The 8,655-nt window shown below is 34.5% G+C and overlaps 1 long non-coding RNA gene across 1 annotated transcript in view; it reads right to left on the reverse strand.

Annotated features, from left to right (window-relative positions):
* Positions 1 to 8,146: 8,146 nt before the first annotated feature.
* The window catches only part of LOC147014777 (uncharacterized), a 1,446-nt gene continuing 937 nt past the window's right edge, over positions 8,147 to 8,655 (reverse strand). Inside the window, exon 3 of the long non-coding RNA XR_015050461.1 lies at positions 8,147 to 8,628. This is a non-coding gene — a long non-coding RNA (uncharacterized LOC147014777). The remainder of the gene's footprint in view (positions 8,629 to 8,655) is intronic.

Consider the following 8,655-nt stretch of genomic DNA (forward strand, 5'->3'; position numbering starts at 1 on the left):
TTTTTAAAAAGCCAGATGGTGATACTGCGACTGATAAGAATAATGCATTGAGTGATAATGCTAAGGTGAAACAACTTCGCGTTTCTCTAGATGGAACATTTTATCCACGAGATAGATTGGAAATTAATTGGGAAAAAATGATTTTGCTGAAGCATACAAGTCTTACCAAAAGGTGTGTGAAAGTAATGGAAATAAAGAACCTATTTTGGATATGACAGCATTTAAAAGTTTGTATACAATCTATACGTTTGACCTGAGCGCTCAAAAAGAAACTATAAAGTCTAATCGAGTGGATACTTCCCTATACATTGAAAGAGGAGAGAGTGAAGAAGTTGATACATATTGTTTGCTTTTGGAAGAAACAGAATTGCAGATTAATACAGATAATGGTGTGATGATTAGTCTCACATAATTTTTTGTTAAATAAATGAGTGGCAAAGTACCAACTGGGGTATATGTTAATCAAATCAATCTTCATAAACTATCATCTTGTGTTCAAAATCAAAAGCCTTGTACGATTAACGTTAATACAATTCAGAGAAAAGGAGCAGTAAGAATTGATGTTTTGCTCACAAGAGAACAGGTTAAAATCTTGAATGACACTGGCTCACTTAAAATTAAAATGACAAAACCAATGTTGAAAAAATATTCAATAAGAGAGACGAGTGGAGGATTTCTCCCATTTCTAATTCCTTTATTTGCTGGTTTAAGTGCGGTTGGAGCATTGACGGGTGGTATTTCAACAGCGGTCAAAACTGCCAACGAAAGGAAGGCTCAACTCCAGGCTCAAAAAGAATTGGAAAGACATAACAAAGAGTTGGAGAAACAAATTAGTGGAAGTGGTGTAATTGTAGATTTTGCTGAAAAACTTGAAGGTCTGCCTGATAAAGCGAGATTGTTAGTTGGAGATATGCTTTCTTCTATAGCACAAGCAGGTGTAAAATTAACGAAAAGAGGTAATGGATTATATCTTTCTAATAAATAAATGAGCATTGATGAGTGGTTGAAAGAATTTGGAAAGAATACAACATCAAATTTACAACTTGCCAAATATTGTAAGAAATTAAAAATTCATAATGTGGTTATTTGTATGAGAGATGAATTAACAAATGTGTCGAAACATACAAAGAATATTATTATGAACTTAGAAGATAATGATGGGAACGGTTCTCATTGGGTTTGTATTTTTAATAGTCAAGACAAATATTATTTTGATAGTTTTGGTCTTCCACCACCTGTTGAAGTCATAAAATTCTTACAGAATGGTGTTTATCAAACATTTCAAGTCCAAGAATTAAATTCCAAGTGTTGTGGTCAATTATGTCTATATGTGTTATTTCAACTCAACAAAAATAAAAAATTTTATGATATTATTTTTAATCTAATATAAATGACTTATGTTGGTAAAGATGGTTCTATCTTTGGTGTATCTCAAGAACTGGATATTGATTTATCAAATTATTACACAAAGGCACAGGCTGAACGATATAAATATAATATAAACAAAAATATTAACATGAAAAATGCTTATAAATTAAAAAATTATCCAAGCCCGACTGACGCGAATGACTTGGTGAGATTAAGCGATTTATCACAATATATATACTTAAATAAAACGGCTGTGTATTCTAAAGATACAGAAGTGTTGATATTATCTCCAGGTCATACAGAATTCACAGTTCGAATTAAAATAAATTTTTATAAAGAAGGGCGTATCGTTTGTATGAGAATAGAACAATGGGGGTATGATATGAATGATTTAGGGTATAATTGGTCATTTAAAATTAACCTCGAAGACCTGGAACAATTAAATCAGTCTCGTAAGGAAGAATATTATCCACTTGGTATCGAGAATGAGTTTTGTGGAGCCACGATTAGTAAACAACAAATAAAAGAATTTAATAAGGGTAAATATAATAATGGTTTTGCCCTTGTTTATCTCATGAAAACAGAAAAAACAGGATTATATATAATAAGTAAGGAAATACAAAATGATTTAACTATGGGAAGATGGGGAGGTGTTTCGTGCCATAATATTATTCTAACATATATTTCTAATACATAAATGACAGCAAGAAGGCTTCAAGAAAATTATCATTTCTGTGTTCAAGCATACCTTCAAGAAAAGGGTATTCGGTATTTTAATAAATATGTTCTACAACATAAGAATGAGGTATTTTCAATAAAAGATTGGCATTATGCTGATGTTGATAAACCGACAACTTTAGATTTAATTAGAATGTTAAATAATGAAAAAATTATAAGGTTAAGAAAAGGTAAGGCTCTTTTAGAAATTCAAAAGAAATTTTATTGGTATCCTGTTGTAAAAAATTATTTTGGATACAGGAATAACAAGAAATCCTGATGAATATATGTATAATATTCTATGGGGTGTAAACGATTCAAGTATAGTAAGGGATGAGGAAGGAGTTGAAGAAGAGAGGGAAGAGGAGGAAAAGGAGGAGGAGGAGAGAGAGAAGGAGGAAAGAGAGAAGAGAGAGAGGGAGGAAAGAGAGAGAATGAATAAATATCAAAATATGGAAACCAGTGAGATTCAAAAAAGAATAGAGGTATTAAAGAAATTAACTTATCTCACCAGGGAGGAATACAAAGAATTAAAAAGTCTATTTACAATACTTTCGACAAGACTATCGACATCGAGAAGACATGTATTTTAATTCAAGTTTTTTCTTAAATAAATGGAGGAGAGAGTGAAGGCATTTCTAAGGATTCTTTATGTTTTAAAAATTAAGATTCAAATGTGCATGTTGGAAACTAAAAAGGTTTTTGCACTCTGCAGAAATTTTTCTCATAAATAAATGAGTTATTGTCTCAAATGTAAAAAGAAAACTAATACTAAAAATATTTCATATATTAAAAGTAAAAATAACAGGGTTATACAAAAAGGTATATGTTCGGTGTGTGGTTCAAAAAAAAATCAATTTATCTCCAAACACAAACTCGGAGGAGATATACAAAAGTTTTTATCAGGAAGTAAATTTACAACTACTGGAATACCAGGGGAATTACATCTTCCAGGTTATTCTTTCTGTGGTCCAGGCACAAACTTAGATAAAAGATTAGATGAGGCAGACAATCCTAAATCCTGGAGTCAACCAATCAATAGAGTTGATGAAGTGTGCATGAGACACGATATTGATTATGGGAATACCACAACGTTGGAAGAAAAGCATGAAGCCGATAGAGAAATGTTGTATAATTTGTCTCTGATACAAAATCCAACCTTGAGAGAAAAAGTTGATAGGTTCATCGTGAAGAAGATGATTAGTGCTAAATTGAAACTTGGACTTGGAAATTCAAAAAACTTATAGGCTCTAATGATGCCATTAAGACTGAAGAGCAATTAGCTGATGAATTACATAAACCAATATTCACAAAGTTTCAGAGAAGGAAAGTTTATTCCAAGGAAGTTGATTATATCTGGTCTGCTGATTTGATTGAACTCAATAATGATAAGGGGTACAAGTATGCTTTAACCGTTATTGATTTGAGGAGTAGATATGCGTGGGTTGTCCCTTTAAAAAACAAAACAGGTAATACTCTTATGTTAGCTTTTCAACAGATATTTAATAAAAGTAAGAGAAAACCTAAGAAATTGTGGACTGATGAGGGTAGAGAGTTTTATAACAAGACATTTATGAATTTTCTAAAAAATAACAGTATTACATTATACAGTACCTTTAATGAAGGGAAGGCAGTTGTTGTTGAACGTTTTAATCGTACCTTAAAAGAGAGACTATATAAAAAATTCACACAACTCGGTTCACAACAATGGTTATCTTTTATTCAGGATATTGTGGATAAGTATAATGACACGATTCACACGTCAACGAATATGAAGCCATCAGAAACATTTACAAAATTAAAATATGAAAAAGAGATTAATGTCAGAAAACCTAAGTTCAAAGTTGGTGATATCGTAAGAATATATAGGTGGAAATCTCATTTTGAAAAGGGTTTTACTGAACGATGGACGAAAGAACTTTTTAAAATTGTTGATGTAATAGATACAGTTCCTTGGACTTATAAAATATATGATTTGGAAGGGGAAGAGATTTTAGGTTCATTTTATTCACAGGAATTACAAAAGACAAAACTAAGCAGATAATACACCTTTGTGGACACTAGAGGGACAAGTCCGAGGTGTATAACAGTATATAATGTGTGTCAAGGGGGACGTTCTTAGATCTGTGAACCCCAAACACAGAATCCTCAACTGAATAGTCAAGGCTTAACTTTTGTTTGTTGATGTGTATGTGTGTGTGTGTCCCAACCCTCACATTCAAAATCTCAACCCCAACCCTCACATTCAAAATCTCAACCCCAACTCACTCCTCGCCCAACACAATGTCTTTTTCAAAATGAGATTTCCACCTATATATATATATATTTTTACGTTTTTTTTCTTCTTCCAATTCTGTCTTTTAAGGCTTTCAGGTTTGATGACGTAGAAAGGGGGAGTAAGCCTGCACTTTCTTCCCAGAACTTTCTTGATCTTGCTCCCATCAAGCACCATCCGACAAAGAACTACATCGATAGGTTTAGATCCCAAAGAGTGATAGCAACTCCAAAAGTCTCCAAAATATAAATAAATAAAATAATAATAATAATAAATAAATAAATAAATAAATAAAAGCCCCCAAAAAAGTTTCAAGTGTCCAACATAAACCCAACTTTCCAAGTCTTCAAGGTATAACCACATTCCCGTTGAGTTTCCAAGATATGTATCACATTGTGAGTTATCAATCCAGAACCCACATTTCAAGTATTCAAAGTAAAACCAACTTACAAAGTCTCTTAAGGATAACTCATTTACTGATTTTTTCAAAATTTGTGAGTCTCCAAGGTAGGCCCCATATTTAGAACCATCTTGGCAGAACCCTTTTCCTGAGTCTCCAAGGTAGTTATTTAAACCATCAAGGCAGAACTCATTTACTGATTTTTTCAAAATTTGTGAGTCTCCAAGGTCGGCCCCATATTTAGAACCATCTTGGCAAAACCCTTTTCCTGAGTCTCCAAGGTAGTTATTTAAACCATCAAGGCAGAACTCATTTTATTAAATTATTAAATTTAATGTTATTTAAAGTTATTTAATTATTAAATGAGTATGCTTCAATCAAAGTTTGAAAATAGGAAAATAAAAAATCTTACCTCAATAGATAAGAGGTTTGAATCCAGTTCATCAACTTGAAGGTTTAGTTCCATAGAAGACAGAGAGTTCCAAGGAACACCAAAGTCATCCCACTCAAGGTCTTCAACCAAGCCAACAATTTCCCCCCAAGTTGTAGCAAAAGCAGTATTTTCAGATACAATTTCCTGTGAGAGAAAATAATAATGTATTAATTAAGTTATTTAATTATTAAATGAGTATGCTTCAATCAAAGTTTGAAAATAGGAAAATAAAAAATCTTACCTCAATAGATAAGAGGTTTGAATCCAGTTCATCAACTTGAAGGTTTAGTTCCATAGAAGACAGAGAGTTTGAGACAAGCACACAGAACACCATTGCCAGCAAGAACAAATGTTTAAAATGGAGCCTGGGTTTGAAGCTTTTATAGAGAAAGACTGGTGGGTGTGGTTTCCTTTGGAAATTCCCTGGGCAAGCCTAGGCAAGCCTTCATTGGGAAATTTTTCAAAACCATAACATCCTGTAATTTTCTAGTGATTTCTTTGTGAGTCAGAGATGAACTGGAAATGATGTAAGAGTGGGCGGGGCTTAGCAAAAGTAGGCGGAGCTTAGGAAAAGTGGGCGTGGCTTAGAAAAATACCTTATGAAAAGTGGGCGGAGCTTAGCAAAAGTGGGCGGGGCTTAGGAAAAGTGGGCGTGGCTTAGAAAAAATACCTTATGAAAAGTGGGCGGAGCTTAGCAAAAGTGGGCGGAGCTTAGGAAAAGTGGGCGTGGCTTAGAAAAATACCTTATGAAAAGTGGGCGGAGCTTAGCAAAAGTGGGCGGAGCTTAGGAAAAGTGGGCGTGGCTTAGAAAAAATACCTTATGAAAAGTGGGCGGAGCTTAGCAAAAGTGGGCGGAGCTTAGGAAAAGTGGGCGTGGCTTAGAAAAATACCTTATGAAAAGTGGGCGGAGCTTAGAAAAAGTGGGCGGGGCTTAGCAAAAGTGGGCGGGGCTTAACAAAAAATAACCTGTGGCTCAGGAGGTGGTCAAACAAGAGCATTAAGAGAAGTTTATCATTTCGTAATGGCACAAATGGGGTATCTTAAAAAATATAAAGATTCAAATGTTTTGTTTGTCAATATTTTAGATGGGGATTATTGTGCAAAGAAAATTAAACTATTGAAGGAATTTGAGAATGAACAAATCTTTATAGGTTCAATGAGTGAGCTGTTCAACCCCCAGGTGTTCAATTCAATGAGGTTCAACCTCCAAGTTAAAAGGGGAGACAAATAAATATACCTTGGGATAAAAAGGGGGGTTTATTTTTAGGGAAAAGAAATATAAATCGCTAAAAATCCCCCATTCATTTACATGGGGAAAAGTGAGCCAGAATCAGTATTCTTACCCTACTTTTCAATTACTGTTCAATTAGAATATTTCTTTTTGAAAAGGGTTTTACTGAACGATGGACGAAAGAACTTTTTTAAATTGTTGATGTAATAGATACAGTTCCTTGGACTTATAAAATATATGATTTGGAAGGGGAAGAGATTTTAGGTTCATTTTATTCACAGGAATTACAAAAGACAAAACTAAGCAGATACTACACCTTTGTGGACACTCGAGGGTCAAGTCCGAGGTGTATAACAGTATATAATGTGTGTCAAGGGGTGGACGTTCTTACATCTGTGAACCCCAAACACAGAATCCTCAACTGAATAGTCAAGGCTTAACTTTTGTTTGTGTGTGTGTGTGTGTGTGTGCAATGGGAGCAATAGGTTGGCGCTTCACTCCCTCCTACTATACACCGTTGTGGACACTCGAGGGCCAAGTCCGAGGTGTATAACAGTATATAATGTGTGTCAAGGGGTGGACGTTCTTACATCTGTGAACCCCAAACACAGAATCCTCAACTGAATAGTCAAGGCTTAACTTTTGTTTGTTGATGTGTATGTGTGTGTGTCCCAACCCTCACATTCAAAATCTCAACCCCAACCTTCACATTCAAAATCTCAACCCCAACTCAATCCTCGCCCAACACAATGTCTTTTTCAAAATGAGATTTCCACCTATATATATATATATTTTTACGTTTTTTTCTTCTTCCAATTCTGTCTTTTAAGGCTTTCAGGTTTGATGACGTAGAAAGGGGGAGTAAGCCTGCACTTTCTTCCCAGAACGAACAATGTATATTTTTTGTTTTTTTCTCTTCTTCCAATTCTGTCTTTTAAGGCTTTCAGGTTTGATGACGTAGAAAGGGGGAGTAAGCCTGCACTTTCTTCCCAGAACGAACAATGTATATTTTTTGTTTTTTTTCTCTTCTTCCAATTCTGTCTTTTAAGGCTTTCAGGTTTGATGACGTAAAAAGGGGGAGTAAGCCTGCACTTTCTTCCCAGAACTTTCTTGATCTTGCTCCCATCAAGCACCATCCGACAAAGAACTACATCGATAGGTTTAGATCCCAAAGAGTGATAGCAACTCCAAAAGTCTCCAAAATATAAATAAATAAAATAATAATAATAATAAATAAATAAATAAATAAATAAAAGCCCCCAAAAAAGTTTCAAGTGTCCAACATAAACCCAACTTTCCAAGTCTTCAAGGTATAACCACATTCCCGTTGAGTTTCCAAGATATGTATCACATTGTGAGTTATCAATCCAGAACCCACATTTCAAGTATTCAAAGTAAAACCAACTTACAAAGTCTCTTAAGGATAACTCATTTACTGATTTTTTCAAAATTTGTGAGTCTCCAAGGTAGGACCCATATTTAGAACCATCTTGGCAGAACCCTTTTCCTGAGTCTCCAAGGTAGTTATTTAAACCATCAAGGCAGAACTCATTTACTGATTTTTTCAAAATTTGTGAGTCTCCAAGGTAGGCCCCATATTTAGAACCATCTTGGCAGAACCCTTTTCCTGAGTCTCCAAGGTAGTTATTTAAACCATCAAGGCAGAACTCATTTACTGATTTTTCAAAATTTGTGAGTCTCCAAGGTAGGCCCCATATTTAGAACCATCTTGGCAGAACCCTTTTCCTGAGTCTCCAAGGTAGTTATTTAAACCATCAAGGCAGAACTCATTTACTGATTTTTTTCAAAATTTGTGAGTCTCCAAGGTCGGCCCCATATTTAGAACCATCTTGGCAGAACCCTTTTCCTGAGTCTCCAAGGTAGTTATTTAAACCATCAAGGCAGAACTCATTTACTGATTTTTTCAAAATTTGTGAGTCTCCAAGGTAAAACTTGTATTCTGGCTCATCAAGGTATAACTTGTTCAGTGGGTATTGTCTTGATAACTCACAATGAGTACTATTGCTGTAAAACTATTTTTCAGGATTTTGCTGGTCTCCAAGGTATAACTCTTTGGTTGGGTCATCAAGGACGAACTCGTTCTGTGGGTCTTGGTCGCTCATAAGGTCTTCAACCAAGCCAACAATTTCGCCCCAAGTTGTAGCAAAAGCAGTATTTTCATTTCATATTTCAGACACAATTTCCTGTGAGAGAAAATAATAATGTATTAA

Source organism: Eptatretus burgeri, chromosome 13 (assembly GCF_056783735.1).
Source record: "Eptatretus burgeri isolate ZD-2024b chromosome 13, Ebu_testis_v1, whole genome shotgun sequence".
NCBI classification, from domain to species: Eukaryota; Metazoa; Chordata; class Myxini; order Myxiniformes; family Myxinidae; genus Eptatretus; species Eptatretus burgeri.